Source organism: Protopterus annectens, chromosome 6.part0 (genome assembly GCF_019279795.1).
Source record: "Protopterus annectens isolate FY-2018-M chromosome 6.part0, PAN1.0, whole genome shotgun sequence".
In the NCBI taxonomy this organism is placed as follows: domain Eukaryota; kingdom Metazoa; phylum Chordata; order Ceratodontiformes; family Protopteridae; genus Protopterus; species Protopterus annectens.
Genome location: NC_056737.1, coordinates 1,644,604,483 through 1,644,622,899, shown reverse-complemented (window position 1 = coordinate 1,644,622,899; position 18,417 = coordinate 1,644,604,483).

Genomic DNA, 18,417 nt, shown 5'->3' with positions numbered 1-18,417 from the left:
AACAATATGACATGCTTGAGTACTCCATATCTAACTAGCCATGGGAAAAATCCATTACCATATTCTTGCTAGCTATAGGGTCCCCCACTATGAACCAGGAAAGTTACCAGAATCACTCACCATCCAGCCCAGTGCCATACTCATGGGTGATTTTGATTACTCCTCCATTAATTGGGAGGCATACATAACCACTAACGTGCAGGCCCAAAGATTTTTTGACTTTGTAAATTCAAATGGCCTAGAGAAGGTCGTCTGCACTCCCACCAGGGAACAGATATCCTATATCTGGTACTTACGAATTTGGGAGAGTGCTGTCCCCCCACCCCATTGTGTTGACCTCACTAGTAAGATCAGATCATAAAGCAGTATCCCTTAAAATAAAAGTAAAACTAGTCCCCCCACTTAACCACAAAAACGTTAAGAACATCTCTTTGGTAAATTATCTCCTATTAAGGGATGGCATAGCTAGTTTCCAAGCTCCCCCAAATCCAAAAAACACAGAATCCTATGCAGATGTGTACACAAAATTCCTGTAAGACCATATAATCAACTGCACAGAAACGGCAATACCAGACCAAAATAAACATAGGTCAAATTTCAAAAGCAAGCCACCCTAATGGACCAGTTGTATTAATAGGCTGCACAACAAAAGAAAAAAAATCCTACTGATAAGTAAGAGGGAATGTGTACAATAGAGCAAAAAGTCCCTTATTAGCCTAAACAAGTAAATCAGTTGACTAGTCAAGTCTGTGAAGGCAGACTTTGCAGTTAAAATAGCCTCCAAAGCAAAGGATGACCATAAGGCATTCTTCATTTATGTCAGCAACCTTAAGGGCAACATCCAACACTGTGCAGAATTATTTGCAGAAGGCATCGCCTATACTCAGCCAGAAGATATAACAAATCTGCTGGCTGACATATTTAACTCATATTTCACCTCCCATCACTTCCAGTTCTCCTCCAAGAAATAACTTCCACCACACCATCAGCAATTATCACCAAAGACTAGGTTACCACTGTGTTCTCTAAAGCTAAAAACAAGACTTCAGTGCAGCCAAACAATATACCAAGTTGCCACTTAAACAGCTTAAATTACCCCAGTAGAGGACAACAACGGTCATCCATCTGCATAAAGGATGATCAACTACTGACCCAGGAAATTAAAGACCCATACGTTTGACTAGGTTTATATATAAGAGCATGGAAAGAATAATCATGTACCTGATAAATAATGACATAAAAAACCTCCAAACACTGGACCAGACCCAATTCAGCTTTGTCAAGGGTAGGTCATGACTACTGAATCTGGTTGACTTCTTTGAGAAGGTTACTAAGGCTATGAATTATGGTAAAGCAGTACATACCACATACGTCAATCTGGCCAAGGCATTTGTCATGATTCCCCACTCAGGTACTATAAATAAACTCACAAAACCTGGCATAAATCCCTACATCTCCAAGTGGATAGCCAATTGACAAATGGACAGGGCACAAGTGGTTAAAGTGGGTGAATCCCAAACTCATAGGTTCCTCTCAAAGAAAATACGATGTAAACAACATGAATTATGTGGACGAACTAAAAGCGGATCAGTATTAGATAACCAAAATCTATTTACCTTAAACCTGTATTCATCAACAGTAAAACAGCAAAACACACTTCAGTGAACATCGAAAATTGTACTAGGGTAAGTAATTCCTTGGCCACTACATTACCACAATACACAGTGCACTAAATCAAACCCATCAAAGTAGGGGCTGCACCCACCACACCCTTCTAACTATATATACCAACTCGAAGGTCGCACTACTGTGGGGAAAAGGGAAAAGTTGTGATGTTGGCGAATTGCTTTCTTACCCTAGGAAAGTTTTTGTCATTCGCAGAAGTGAATTTCGCTGTTTAGTGTCGATGAATACAGGTTCTAGGTAAGTAGATTTCGATTATCTAATATAGACCCCTAAAATCCCTATCCCTTTACTCTGTCTCCTAGCAGCTATTAAGGGGAGACCTATGCTTAACCTACAAGGCACTCACAAATCTAGCCTGATGCAGCTGGTACACATCCCTTAAGTCAAACAGTACAAGGGTCACCTGATCTAGGGATCTAAACTTAGTCAGTGACTCAAACAAAACATGCTGGAGAGATAGATATGTGTCACAGAGATTGCCCCTTCTTTGGAACAAGCTTCCTATTCACATTAAGCAGAGCCCTTCACTGGCCTTCTTCAAATGCAATTTGGATAAATGGATGAAGAATTGCAAATTCACAACTGGGATACTGCCTATGTCCCTTATGGACAGGGTGAGTCTGTAAGATACCCAATGCACAGATGCAAAACCATGCCATCCTCTTGCCCCTAGGGGCCATATATTAGGTAAAATTGGGTTATATTGGCTAGGCTTGTAAGGTCCCTTAAGCCATTAGCCTAGTAATGTCCAGTGATCCTATGAACCAATAATAACCTCACTTTGAACTGTTATTTCTTATCTAAGTACTTCTTCATTGTTGAAACTTTCTTTAGTATCCCCATCCCCATAAATCTTTACCTTTTAACATCTTCTGTAAGAATATTTTCTACTATTTGTCTTTCTTCTGAACTTTCCTCTTCATTTACTCTTTCCTTCTCTAATTTAGGACAGTCAGACCAAAAATGTCCAAGTTCTTTAAATTTTCTACAAAAAGGCTTAGATTTTTGCTGCATGTCTCCTCTCATTGTCCATATCTTCATTTGTTATAGTCTTGGACTAAATGATTTACATCGCATCATAAATGACATGTTTTGGGTTGACCCCAGTACCTAAAATATCCTCTCTTACCATTCACAGCTATCATACCTGACATTTGTTGAATTTTCCATCCTCACCATCCATTGTTACTCACAGCTCCCAAACTCAAGTCTATACATTTGTTCATCACATATTTTTTTTCTTGTTCTTTACTACATAGTAAAGGAATATTTAATTTATGGTCATCCATATCTGAAGTCCTAAATTCCCTATTTATTTTTTTTTTGTAATCCCAAGCTTTGAAATAAATAGTCTTACCTTGGTACTACTGGGTTTCTTTTTTCAGTGTCATTCATAAAGTTTTCAGGCCAGTTAATGCTTTCAAATGTCACTTCACAAAAAAATTATTTCCAAATGAATGAATGCTTTTAGGCCTTTAATGTTAAATCCTAGAGACAAAATAATACTGTCCACAATGTCATACATTCAAACTGTCATCAGTTTTACTTTTTATTCTAACCACTGGTCATCTTCTCTGAGACTGTTGAGAAACTGCAGCTGTTTATCTCCTCTCAGTTCTTTCCCCCATTCTTCCCTTATATAACTTGCTTCTTGTAAGGGGGATAAAAACTGTTGTGGAGGCAAACACTGAAAACTGGCTTCTCTACCAGCCCCAAATACCACAATTGTTTTCTCTGCACCAGCAGCTGACTATGCTTTCAGTTTCTCAGTTTCTTCTTGCAGCAAAAAGCTTGTTGAAGAGGTAAACAGTGATAGTTGTCTATTCCACCAATTGTTTGTGCTTCCAATTTCTCAAATCCTCCCTTTTTCCACTCGGAAACAGTTATGTCATCTCCTGCTCCTTCCTTCAGTAAGTTTTTTTCCTGTTCCTCTCTCTAGCTCTGATGCACTCTCCTCCACAACAGTATTCCTGGAGCTGCAGTAGCATTTTGTTAGCACTACCTAGCAGTTTCAGAGGTTCCAGGAGACGTTACCTCATGCTCTGGCCAAATTTTTCTACTAATATAAATATTCAATTTTGTCCCTGAGTACGTCGTGTATCTACTATGAGGGGGACTATGTTAGTAAGTAGGTAGCTAAGGGACTTGTGGGGGTATGTTAATTGGAGAAACACTGGGCAGGATTCACGAAGCCTCCGTGTAAGAGATACATGGCTTACATGGAGGCTGCAGTTAAACGGTGTGACGTCAGCATGTCATGCATATGCATGAAGGCATGCTGAATCACACCGAAGGCTAACACGGTCCGTGGAAGACAGTAGGGGGCATGTCCGTAGGCCGAGCCCTGCAAGCGGACATGCCCCAGAAGAGTAAAATTGCCCAAAGTAAACACCCATGACAGAGGCCATGGAAATGTGAATAAACACAAAACAACACATGCCCCCACAGACTATGAACATAAAATATATAAATGAACATGTTATATATTTTTTTAAATCGTAAAGATGTTTGCCCGTGAGTGTGCTCGTTTGCGCGGGCGTGCCCGTATCTTAGCCACAGTTAGCAGTCAGTGGAAAAGGATATAAGAACTAAATAAGCAAAGTAAGCCAAGAAGCAATAGTGTAGTGGTAGAGACGTCGGCTGAAGAGCAGGCATTCATGGTTTGAGCCCCCACAACACCAATTTTTATTTCTAGTAAAATAAGCACGAAACTAGTCCCTGACAAACATGTATACATATAAAATCATAGTTTATGTAAAATGTAATGAAATAGTCCATTTATTTTGAAGAAATGTGAGATAACAAAATAATAAAAGATGACAGATGTGCCTATAGCTGAGCTACAGTTTAACAAGGTGAGTGCATCTGCCCGTAGGTGAGCATTGGTTTAACAGGTGCAAAATGAGTGCCCGTAGGGGAGCAGTGGTTTAACAGGTGCAAAATGAGTGCCCGTAGGTGAGCAGTGGTTTAACACGCTGAAACTGTGTGCCCCTAGCTGAGCTGAGCGTAATATGCATGCTGACAGCCAAATGAAGCGTAAACCAGCGTACCCCGTTTGCGCGGAGCTGCGCACCGCACCAACAAGTTAACCGACGGGCAAAGTTGAGCAAGCCATATCAAAACTGCCTTTACACAGACACACCCCTCAGCCTGTCTAGACAATCATAAAAAATAAAAAGCAGTGGCCAGGTTCGAACCCAGGATACTATGCACCATAGCCAAGGTACTGAACCACTAAGCCATGACAGCAGTACCTATAAATGCAGTAATAGCAAATATATAGGAATGAATACAAAGTGGAGCATGACAAAGCAGGTTTTGTGAAGTTGATACAATTCCAAAATGGCCAATCACAGATATGTGTGGGAAAAACGGCATATATAAGCCCCATAGGCGGGAATACACAGCATAAACGATTGTAGAACTGACTTGCAGCCAGAATGACAAGAGTAGGTGAGGGTAGTTGCTTTCGAGCACAGAGGTGGGGTGTTGAGGAGTCCAGATACATGCTCTGGCTCCTAGTCCACAATCATGAGGTCCAACTCATGCAGGGCCAGGTCCTGTGGTGAGCATATAGGGCTGAGGCGTGGGACCTGTTGGCTCATGATCTCACCAGTGCCACGGATTCCAAGGACTGGTGAGCAGGTTCGTCACCACCATGCGGATCTGAAGAGATGCAAGCAGGACCAATTAAACCTTTTGATCCAGGAGGCCCGGCAAATGCCCAACGCCCCACTACTGAGTAAGTTACATGTAATTATGTATGTAAGAAATTAAACTAGCTGATATTATGGAGATGTGTATTCCAATATTACTTCATTTATATTACAGCTGCAGGTGTCCGTTCTGCGAACTGCAGAGCCTATGGCGATAGGCTGGTGTGGTTGCGCCACCAGGCAGGTCAGTAATCCTCTCCCAGTAACTGTAAAGAAATATAAAAGTATGACAGTTAGCAAAAGAGTGCAGTGTAGTCACTAAGTAATAGAATGTGCAAGTAACAGTGTAAGAGTGTTTGCAAGTATTGCTTGATTACAAAAGTGTGTTGCAGTCTGTAATCCAAACAGAAAAATGAAAATGTCTGAAATAAAGTCTGAAATAAAGATGCCCCACCTGTAATATAATAGTACACAACCTGCAGCAGGCTGAAAAGTACAGCTGCAGAAGATGAGCAAATCACATGTGTGAAATATACCCCTGTCGAAATACTGAAACATGACAGAAGTGAGACTGCTGGAAAGGATTGTAATAACTATAGGTAAAACATGTCAATAAAGCCTAGAAGTAAGTACCATCCTGAATAGTAAAATGAAAACAAGTGAGAGAGTGTGAGAAAGTGTTATGAATCCACCAATAAAGTAGTAATAACCCCTGAATAAAGTATACTGCAGTCAGTACAGAATGAAATGCATGTGAGAAGCAAAATCAAACAGCGAAATCTGTTCAAAGTGTTGCTGCAGCTGGAATGTGTATCCCAAAATCTGGATATGTTGCTCTCAGTCTGCAATATGCAGATAGTATGATTGTCTGACATACCAAACATCCACAGTTGTCTATAGCTATATAAAGCAAATGTAGCAGGATGATGTAGCTGAACAAAGCCAGATATGAATGTGTATGAAGAACAATAAAATGTATATTGATGTAGCAGTAACAGTCCTATCACCAAATTGAAGTAGCCATCATATAGGAAACTGTAGTTAGAACAGTAGTGTGTATATATGTGCAGCTATTAGAAATGTACAGCATTTGTATTAGTATTCAAAGGTATTAATATTATTTTCTTCACCCCACCCTATAACCACATATAACCCATTCCACGTGAAAATGGTATGTGCAATCATGATTAACACCCCTGGACATTTGTCCTGTAGGGTCAGAAATATTTGCATGTCCATTGATGCATCTGCCCTGTTCATACATCCAAAACTGCCTGTTGCCATCAATCAACCCTGCATGTTGTTGGACTGTGTATTGCTGTTCAAATTATGCATGTGTTATGCTCGCTGTTCAATGGTGTGAATATCTGGGTGTTTGGTTAATGGGAATACTAATGCATGCTGTTACAACTAATTGTGAATGGTATTATATGTTACTAACCCAAACTGTCATGACATAATGCAAAACATAGGACGACAGGGAAGGCGGGTTCCAGCGGACCCACCTCTCCCACCTCAGCTGGCGAGTGCACCTGGCACTAGTGCCCAGTCTGGACCCTCCTCCGGTGGCCCTGTGCCACCTGCGGGTGGAAGCACTGCAGGGGATGGGGCTCATCCCCCCTCTGCAAGCGTGGCTGGAGGAGAACAACCACTCACCCTCCATAGCGTCCGGACTGTGGTGCGTAGGGAGATCCAGGACTCTGTTCTTGGGCCCCTACACCAGCTTGAGGCACAGGTGGCACAACTTACGGGCATGCCTGTTGCCTGGCCTACACAGCCCCCAGCACAGCCCCGTCCTGGGCAGTGAAGGAACAGTGGCAACTGCCCATGGGTGAGGATATCAGTTCCACTGTTGCCATCTGTGGGCTCATAGGCTCTGGATATCCAAACATCCATCCCCATCAATTGTGTAACCCCCCACACGTGTCATACACCACCCCTGTATGCGTCTTGTTTGTCTTGTCTGTTGACCTACCCAACCTACCTCCCCAGCTATACCAACTTCCTTCACCTGACATACCACTCTCACTTGAAAAAAAAAAAAAAGGGCACTCTGTACCCACAAAAAAATTACGCCCCATACATAGCTGCCCATTCTGCACACATGTCTGCTGGACATGGAAACTATCAATTACAATTGGCTGTACAACAAGTATTATTGTTGTCCTGACACCTCTCTCAGGGGTGGAAGGTTTCAAATGTCACACCAAATTACATATATATGCACAGCTATTGCTGATGAATAAATGGGCAGCTATGGGCCTTACCTACATCCCTCCTGCAAATCCCAAGCTTGTTTCCCTACTGTCTTACCCTCTTTGTGACCCCTTTTTCACCACTTTCCTGTCTCCCCATTTTCATTTCTTTCAAAGAAAATAGCACGGGTGTGCGCCAGAGTAAACACTGTTAAGCGGTTGTAAGCTGGTGTGCGCGGAGCTGAACGCCAGTGCGCATGCGTGAGCTCCGCGCAAACCAGCGCTAACCTGGTTACAACTGCTTAAAAGTGCCTTATTCACTCTGATTGACAGGTCCTGTAGTCAGTTGAAAAGCAAAATAAAATCCCACTGTCAGTCCCGAACCCAGAACCTTGGAAACAGTAGTCTGCATGATCTACCACTAAGCCATGACTCTTATACAAGAACATTGTGCTAAAATAAATATATCATGTAATAGTAGGAATGAATGTAAAGGGAATATAGGATGTGTAGTACACAAAGCATGTCATTTAGAATTACTGTCAAAACTAGTGGATTTCCATAATAGTACTGTGTGAACAGAAACAGCCATGCTAGTTGGTAGCTAGTAGGTAATAATGTCAGTTAATGTACATATATAAATGTATGTATATTTACATAGATATATATATATATATATATATATATATATATATATATATATATACATAGTTGTAGGTGCCATTGTGCATACACACTTACTACAGGGAACAGGAGAGAGGACTGGAGAAATGTGAATCTACAACACAGCCTGAATCATGAGAGAGATACTAACCTTTACACTCACAGAACAATGTCCACAGCATACCAGCATGGTCCCCGCCCTTACAATCTGAAAGGGCAATGCCTATCTCACATACCCTTTTATAGCACTGTCCTGAAATCACAGTGAGAACTGCAATCAGTACACAACTGGCTGCATGCAATTAGCAAATGCTGGCTTACAATTGGTGCAGAGGCCATCACATGGACTTATTCAGGTACCTACAAAAGCATCCTGTACTAACACTCCACACATGCAAGACGTTCATTGCACTGTCTGGAGGCAGACAGAGAGAGAGAGAGAGAGAGAGACAGACAGACAGAGACAGAGAGTGAGAGAAAAAAAAAACAACAACACACGGTACACACACTGAGTCTAAGCTGTCAGCAGTGACAGAAGCAAGCCATGCCAGCAGCAGCAGGAAGCAGAAGTAGTGGTAACGCAACCAGCTGCGACAAACACAGGTAATGTAAAGTAGCAGGTTAATAGTCTGCATACTGTGAACCCTCCAAATGTGTCATAGGTCTGTATCTATAGGTATGTCCATATGATATGTTGTGTGCACGTAGTTCCACCAAAAGGGGATGACTATACATTACATGTCAGTCAGTGTTAGGTCATGATCCTGGCAGCAGTTTTCTGTTTCAATCAGGCCCGTCTGTAGGATGTGTGTGTCAGCTGGTGTAACGACTATGGTGCTTAGTTAGCAGTCATCTGGGAACTTTGTCATCCACAACCCGCACATGTTCGCTTCTACATCTGAGAAATAAATGCCAAACAAGAAGGGTCCTAGGACAGAGGCCTGTGGGATACCACATGTGACTGGCATTGAGTCTGACATGGCTCCTACAATATCGATATTATGGATTCTGTATGTCAACCAGTGTGCAACCCATCATGTGACATATGTAGTATCATGTAAGCTAATGAGCTTGTCTATGATGCCTGAGTGGAGTACTGTGTTGAAGGCCTTAGGCAAGTCCAGGTAGGCTGTAGGGATTGCGTTGCCCTCATCAATGGCTGTAGTGACTGTTTTGAAAGGTCAACCAGGTTCAAATGGCAGGATCAGCCCATCACAAAGGCAAACTGGCCGGGAACAATTGTCTGCAGGTACCCAATATTGCTATATATGCATCCCATACTGAATAATTCCATAGCTTAGCAGACCAGGACGGTTAAGCTTATGGTGCAGTAGTTCTCAGGGTCAGTAGAGGTGCCTCCTTAGTGGAGTGGGACCACTGTTGCTGTATGCCAGTGTTCAGGTACATATCCTGTAGTACGGCCAAGGTTAAATATCAGTCTTATATGCGGTTGCATGTCCTCTTGGAGTGCATGTAGCACACATCCAGGGATACCATCAGGTTACAGTGATGTTGTGTGTTCTGCTTTGCTGAGGGTGGCCCTCACCTGGACATGTGAGATGATAGGGAGGTTACATTCAGCTGTGATAAGTATTTCTACTTGTGGGGGAGAAGAAGGGGGGATACGTGCACCGAACCTGTCTGCAAGAATGTTGCCAATATCTGTGTGTTCGGTGAATGTTAAGTAGGTGTGTATTAACTCAGAGCATATCTGAGGCATTTGGTCCATATGTGTAACATAACTGAAGAAGGCCTTGTGGTTATCTATAGTGTTTGTGGCCATTTCCCTCCCAGAGTAGGCCGTGGCTGTTGTCATGAGAGACCATAGCATATTACCAGTGCTGACCACAGATGCCTTCCCTTAATGTGAATCTGCTCTGTCCTGCAGTAGCCTCCTGCTATTGTTATACAGTTTGCCTCTGGCTGGGGTCCACCGGACAGGATGCCTAACCTTTGTGCATAGGGTCTGGGTTAGAAATTTGTGTGCATGTTCCATGCAATCTGTGGGATGTCCGTGGGAAGCATTCGTAAAGGGGTCAGCAGTGTGGGTTGTGGCTTCCACTGGCCCAGTGGGCTGCATGGATACCATCTCAGTCCTAACAAGTGAATAACTGTCTAATCACATACATATCAATGTAGTCTACTGTGCTGGTAGTGGTGGTGGGATATGTATATCCAGGCTGAATAACTTGTGTCCAGATCACACTAGTGGATGGCATTAAACATACAGTACCTTGGTATGAACCCCCAGAGTGAGGTTGTGCATTGGACCTGTCACAGTGTGCTGACAGATGGGGCATGCTACTATGTTGTATGGAATGTGGCAGGTATTGTTGCACAGGTGCTGGCTGAGCACTGATATCTGGCCATGTACTTGTGTATCCACCAAGAGACACACACATGCTACATATGGGAGTAGTAGTATATCACTACAGTTGAGTATCATGTATAGTATGTGTGCCATATATTCCTGACATAGTCTGCTGATATTCAGTTTGTGTTCTCTTCCAGGGAGATGGTGCGTCAGCGTAATCCCGCCTACTCTGCAGCGGAAGATGAGGAGATACACCAGAGCCTGGTGCGGGATTATGACTATGACATACTGCTTTCCTGCACCAGCCAGAATCAGCAGGAGAGGGCTGCACTGTGGCAAGACCTTGTCCATAGGGTAAATGACATTGGCACGCATAATAGGACATATGAGCAGCTACGACATCACTGCAGTGATTTAATCAGAAATATCCGTCAGCATGTGTTGGATATCCACAGGCAACAGGTTGCCACAGAAGGTGGGGTGGCCACACCCCCCCTCACCAGACTGGAGGGGCTACTCCTAAGTGTTGTGGATCCAGCCCCGGAACAGCAACAGCAATACACCTGCATCATGATGGAGGCTGGATCCACACAGCAGCACAACATGGAGCATGCAGGTAATATGCCATATGTACACTTGACTGTTCTGTACACTGTTAGTTTATGCATGTGTAAGGTGTGTCCGTGGTATGTAGCTGTCAACATAGTATGTAATTGTGCAGGTGTGATATTGGCAATATCAGCAGCTGACGTGTGAAAGGCAACTGGTGTACTACTGCACTGTATCATATGCAGTATCAATGGCACAGTTGTGCCCACTGACATTAATCTCCTCATTTCTGCAGGTCCCTCCAGTGTTACAGCAAGGCAGGCCATCCATGCTGGTGAGTGTGTTTAACAATACCTATAATAGACTTGATAGTGCTAGTAATACTAGTGTAACTCAGTAGTACTCTGTGTGTATACTGCGGGGTGTGCATGTGTGCAGGTGTTCCTGTGCCCATGTGTGCATGTGTGCATGTGTGCCTGTGTCCACGTGTGCCTGTGTCCATGTGTGCATGTGTGCCTGTGTCCACATGTGCATGTGTGCATGTGTCCACGTGTGCATGTGTACACGTGTCCACATGTTCATGTGTCCAAGTGTGCATGTGTGCATGTGTGCATGTGTCCACGTGTGCATGTGTGCATGTGTGCATAAGTGCATCACTGGTAACATTGTGTGGACACTGTAAACTGTGTTTCCTGTCTTCCTCCCACAGGTTTTGGTGCTGATCTGGTGTCCTGCAGCAGGGAACCTGAATCTGGTGCCACAGGTACTGGTAATGATGATATCTGTGTAATGGCACAGGAAGGTGTGTCAGGGTCTGCCATTGGTCAGCCAATTGACAGTACACAGCTGTCAACCCCATCATTGCGCACAGTCATCCTGCCAGTACATCCTATGTCACCATTGTCCCTAGGTGATGGACAGGATACAGTGGGCATTGACCAGGGTAATGTGGTATCTGTGGCACATGCTTCCCCACACAGCAGCCATGGGCAGAGTCCTGCGATGGTACCACACAGACAGTTGCCCATGAGTTCTTGTGGGAGCATCCGTGGGCGTACTGCCTCTGGCAGATGTGCCCAAAGAGGTCTGTCAACCTCAGCTATGTTTCGGGCTGTCATGCAGGCACAGTCACATATGGAAAGGTACACCAGACAGGGTCTGAGGGAGCTGAGAGCAAGTCGCACAGCCATGACTGACAGTATGCATGACATCGCAGATGCTATCCATAATTTCACCAATGTCATAGACAGACGTTGTGGGGACATATTACAGCAGTTCCACAACCACATGTCCATGAGCCAGGGCAATGGTGGATGGTTGCGGCATCGACGTGGCCGTATGCCAGCAACAGCAGCAGCTGGCAGTCGGCGTGGATGACAACAGGCCCGCGGATGCCCCCATAGTGCCAGCAGCAGCCCCAGCAATGCTGGGTCTGTGCTGTCATCAGAACGCCCCAGGAGACCACATGCACGTGGCTCTGGACAGTCCCAACAGGGACCTGTGTCCAGTCAACACACTCCCGCTTCTGATGACAGTACCCAGTCTGGCTTAGTACGGGATACGGTCCATTGCACCCCTGCCAGGCACAGGTACCATGTCCGTGCCCACAGACACTGATCTGTATGACCTGCCAGGTGCAGTCTGTGGCTGTCCACAAACTCCAGTATATGGCAGCCATGAGGTGGAACTGTGTGCATGCATACACACATGCAAAATGTTAACACCTAGGGCTACCACATACATGCACACACTGCACCAACAGTGCCCCACCCTGTAGTGCTGTCCCTCACCAACACACATACACACACATGTCAATTGGTGGTATCAGTGGCAGACTCAGGCATACCTAATTCACACCCTGTGCATATGATGAAACTGTGCCTCCCCCTGCAATCTCCAACATCAGTGCAGGTACAGGTAAACACGTTGCTGATGCACAGGGTGACTATATAGAAGTGTATTAGTAGTAGTATCATGTTGGTAACAGTACAGTGTGCTGATATGACTGTGTGTATATCCCAGCATGCCTGATGCAGTAACCGCATGACTGTCCTGAATTATCTGCACCCATAGTACGTACCAAAGTGTAACAGCTGCACATTATTGCATACCGGTGGTAAGGATGTCAACAGATAGCCACATACATGGGTAACACAGGGGGGAAGCTAATGCAAGTCGTGATACGCAATGATGGACATGTACAGTAATGGTGGCAAGTTGCCCACAATGACTATGCAATGTGGATGTTTGCGCATGTTGATATGTGTGCAGTACCAATGTAATCCAAATCACAATTAACTATGACATAATATCAGTTCTACCATGGGCATCTGCACTGTGCATTCCTGGGTACATGTTGATAGTGCCCACATATTTGCACTGTAACCTACTGTTAGTCTTACCCCTTCTTTGTTGTACAATGGACTACTTCCAGCCCTGCTTACTGTAGCTGTGTTTGCATGCATGTTCGCTTGGGGTTCCCTGGAACAGTGCTTCCACCTGCAATGCAGAGTTACAGTGCTTCTGTGGACTCCTAGTGACATCTGCATAACGTACGATACATATGTTAGGTTTACACATGACAGAACGTCACTGTCTGTCCTGTTCGCATGCACGTTGCCTGTGACACATTGCACATGTCTTACCTGGCATTTACCCATGTGTGCAGTCATATATGCCAGTGCTATGAAATCAGTAGCAGTACACCCACACATACACACCTTCAGTATGTTGTTCCACATTGGCCCTATGTGTTGGTAATCACCATGGCAATCACACTTCTAGGGTAGCATGTGCAAAGGTAACCTGTGAATCACCTCTATGGTCCAGTTGTGGTTTATGTGAGTCATGTGGCAATGTCACAGCTGCCACATGTATGCAGTCAACCATCACCCCTGGCTAGGAACGTACAACACATGTGTGGGATGCCACCACATAGCCAATCTGTGGACTGAGCACTCTGAACCCAGTAATGCCATACCCTGTCAGGTGGCATGACATACTACAGTGATTACAATACCAGTCAGACATAGACCCGCATTGACAGCAATCTGAACACACTGGGGCATACTTGGAGACTCAGAATAGCATCCTGCCTGAGCATCACACCCCTCCGCAGCTGCCACACAGGCATACGTTACGTCGGAACAGAGCACATGCCACACATGGCACACACATCCCGTGTGCCACACACTCACAGCCTGTAGGGCTACACAACACACCTGCTACAGCTGTGTCAGGTACCTCTCTTGGCCGCTGCAGTGGGGTTCCGCTCAACAGGCTGTACATGGTGAAGGTCACAGTGATATTCCTGTGGGGCACTATGGTCCACCACAAAACACATGCATACAGGTCAGTCAGAGGCATGGACACATATGACTCAGTCATTGACCATGCCACTATGGATGACCTGAGACATACCTCCCTGTATTACATGATAGGGAACATAGACGGGATCTGTCCGCATGTGGCACGGGCCAGTATGAGCCTGATCTTGGTTGCCAACATACCCTCACCGGGTATGCTACCGCTATATGTAGGAAGGGTGTTCTATGTCTACATTCTGCTCAATCTCCAATGTCATTCATAGGGTATCCACTGGCTGTCAACGTGTGCTTACATGCTAGGGAAGCCACAATGATTTGCGAGGGGCAGCTTGCATGTGACACCCATGGGCCAATGTATATTGGCGAAGCCCCTTGATACACACATACTGCCTTATGCTGCAGGACACGGATTACATAGCCACCTCCACGGGTATCACACAGGATACGACAGTAACAGTGATAAAATCAATGAGAAACCTTCCTGATCCGAACCACAAGGACAGGGAATGAAAAAAGAATGCCAGTGAGTTATTCAAGCCAAAACTGGTGTAGATGTAATCCAAATTCGATAATTCAGCAAAACAGACTCCAGTCGAGTGAAACCAAATGCAGCAAAAGTTTTATTGACCAAACAAAACAACGATAAACACAAGCGCTTTCGCCTGGTCTTACCAGGCTTTTTCAAGTGTAACCCTAGCAGTGATGCTTCACAACACCAGCTGTGTACACCACAAGATGCATGCACTGGACACTGTCCTCAGCACGGTGAACTGCAATGTCTGTGCAGTACCAGAGTCCTGATTCATGGCTCACAGATGCAACCCATCACTGCCAGGTTATACCTCATACCATGCCTGTCGTCACCTACACATGTAACACACATGGACAGGGGGCTGGTATCCCAAGGCATCACAGATACACACACCTCCAGGTTGTTGGCACAGCACAAAGCATCAGGGCCTATTCATGTGCAGCTAACAGTGTGTCAGACTGCCTTCTGGTTCATAGCCTGGCACACACAACCCTCCCATACACAGGAAACCCACCTATCCTCCATAACAACACTGGCAATATGACAGTCTCAAGAACTGTCTTTATATGGCTGGACTGCATCCAGCCAAACATTGTGCGTGAGCATTACTGTAGCTACAACGCACTAGTTGAAGGGTTCCCAGCATGTGGTCACTGAATTGCAGTGAAATAACATGTTACCACTCCCACAACAGGTGGGAACATGCAGCACCTGTACATCGACTACATGTAGACTACATGGCCCAGACCAGATGTGTATCCCCTGCTGTAGGTATTTTACCATATACACCCACACTGTATAGACACATACCACGCATGCCCTGCACAGTAAGACACAGTCATATTGTTATGCATTGCAAATACCATTTATCCACTTGAGGCATGTGTCAGACATGGTAACTACTGCAGGTCACAGGTATTTATGTGTATGTGTCACACACATACATCATGTGTGCATTGCCATTGCTGGTTTAGGCAATAGCATGCATTGTTATGTACAAAGGCCCACACAAGGTCATAATGTGTGACACAACCACACATGGCAGTTGTGGCTTTCCAAAACATACCTATCTGTACTCTGACAATGGTAATAGACCCAGTAGCAGAGTGCACTATTGGCATTACTGGCCAACTAGCCCTGTTTGGCTGTGCAGAAAGTGTGATGACATCCCCTGTGTTTACTGGGGGAATATGCAGCATCTGCTGTATTGTAGTATTTGCCAAAAGGATCTGTTCTCTCACACTTGCATTTACACACACCCTACTACCCCCACACCCACCCACCCACACAAGGTCATAATGTGTGACACAACCACACGTAACAGTTGTGGCTTTCCAAAACATACCTATCTGTACTCTGACAATGGTAATAGACCCAGTAGCAGAGTGCACTATTGGCATTACTGGCCAACCCTTCTTTGGCTGTGCTGATAGTGTGGTGACATCCCCTGTGTTTAAAGGGGAATATGCAGCATCTGCTGTATTGTAGTATTTGCCAAAAGGATCTGTTCTCTCACACTTGCATTTACACACACCCTACTAACCCCACACCCACCCACCCACACTTGCCATTTGCAGGATTCATACACCTACCTAACTATGTCACGACACGTGACAGAGACGCATTAGTGAAGTGCACTATTCAGATTACTAGGAGATTCCTCTTCTCTGGCTGTACTTATAGGGTGCTGACATCATCAGTGTTTGGAAAGGGTAATGTGCATCATGTAGTGTGATCTCCTGATTGCAAAAAAGCACATGTCTTTCATACAGAATTGCACACACACAAACTCCCCACATCCAAACACACACACTTGCAGGTTTCAAACTCGTACCTAACTATGTTATGACACTTGAGAAAGATACAGTAGCAAAGTGCACTATTTGGATTACTGGGAGGTGTCTCTTCTTCAGCTGTACTTATAGGGTGCTGGCATCATCAGTGTTTGGAAAGGGTAATGTGCATCATGTAGTGTGATCTCCTGATTGCAAAAAAGCACGTTTTTCATACAGAATTGCACACACACAAACTCCCCACATCCAAACACACACCCTTTCCATTTGCAGGTTTCAAACCCCTACCTAACTATGTTATGACACTCGTGACAGATGCATTAGCAGAGTATGCTATTTGAATTACTGGGAGGTTTCACTTCTCCAGCTGTACTTATATGGTACTGATATCATCCGTGCTTAGATAGGGGAATGTGCATCCTGTAGAGTGCTTTCACAGTTGCCAAAAGGGACATCTCCCTCACACACACACACACGAACCCCCCTCCACACACACTGCGCAGTTGCAGGATTCAAACCCCTACCTAACTATGTTATGACACTCATGACAGATGCATTAGCAGAGCGCGCTATTCAAATTACTGGGAGGTTTTCCTTCTCCTGCTGTACTTATAGGGTGCTGACATCATCTGTGCTTAGATAGGGGAATGTGCATCCTGTAGAGTGCTTTCACAGTTGTCAAAAGGGACATCTCCCTCACACAGACTTGCACACACATGAACCCCCCTCCACACACACTGGGCAGTTGCAGGATTCAAACCCCTACCTAACTATGTTATGACACTCGTGACAGACACATAAGCAGAGTGCGCTATTCAAATTACTGGGTGGTTTTTCTTCTCCTGCTGTACTTATAGGGTGCTGACATCATCCGTGCTTAGATAGGGGAATGTGCATTTTGTAGAGTACTTTCACAGTTGCCAAAAGAGACATCTCCCTCACACAGACTTGCACACACATCAACCCCGCTCACCCACACACACACACACACACACACACACTGAGCAATTACATGGTTCGAACTCCTACCTACCTATATTATGACACTTGAGGGAGACGCATTAGCAGAGCGCGCTAACCAAATTACTGGGCATCTGGTCTGCATCTGCAGTATTTATAGTGTGCTGACATCTTTATTTCTACAGAGGTATGTACATCTAGTACTACCTGTCAGGTGGGGGATAGCATATATATGCATTTGCAGCCACCTACGTCAGGGTCAGAAATGCACATCGCACTAGCAGGTTATGTTCTATACCACGCTTCATGACCACAGGACCTGTAACACACAACACAACCAGTCCAGAACACCACTCCCACATCCAGGACACACACTTAGCTTCCCTGGGAACAGTGCCGGGATATGCAGGTGTTCACATACACCATTCCAGTTGTTAACATCAGGTACAGGCATATTGTGTGTGGGAACTGCACAGGCCTCTACCACTTTACCCTACAGCCACTACAAGTTGTGGGTCCATGTGCTATGGCAGAACCACACACCACAGCCACATGGGGGAATACATATTGCACCTGTCCATCTGCAACATGGGTACTCACTGTTCCACACCAGAGGTAGACCACCATTGTTGATATCTGACCATACCCACCTTTCCCTGGACATCCATATCCCATCCCCACCCCCAGGCAAGGTTGTCACTGCACACAAACTGTGTTTAGCACAAGCAGACTCTACACTTGTG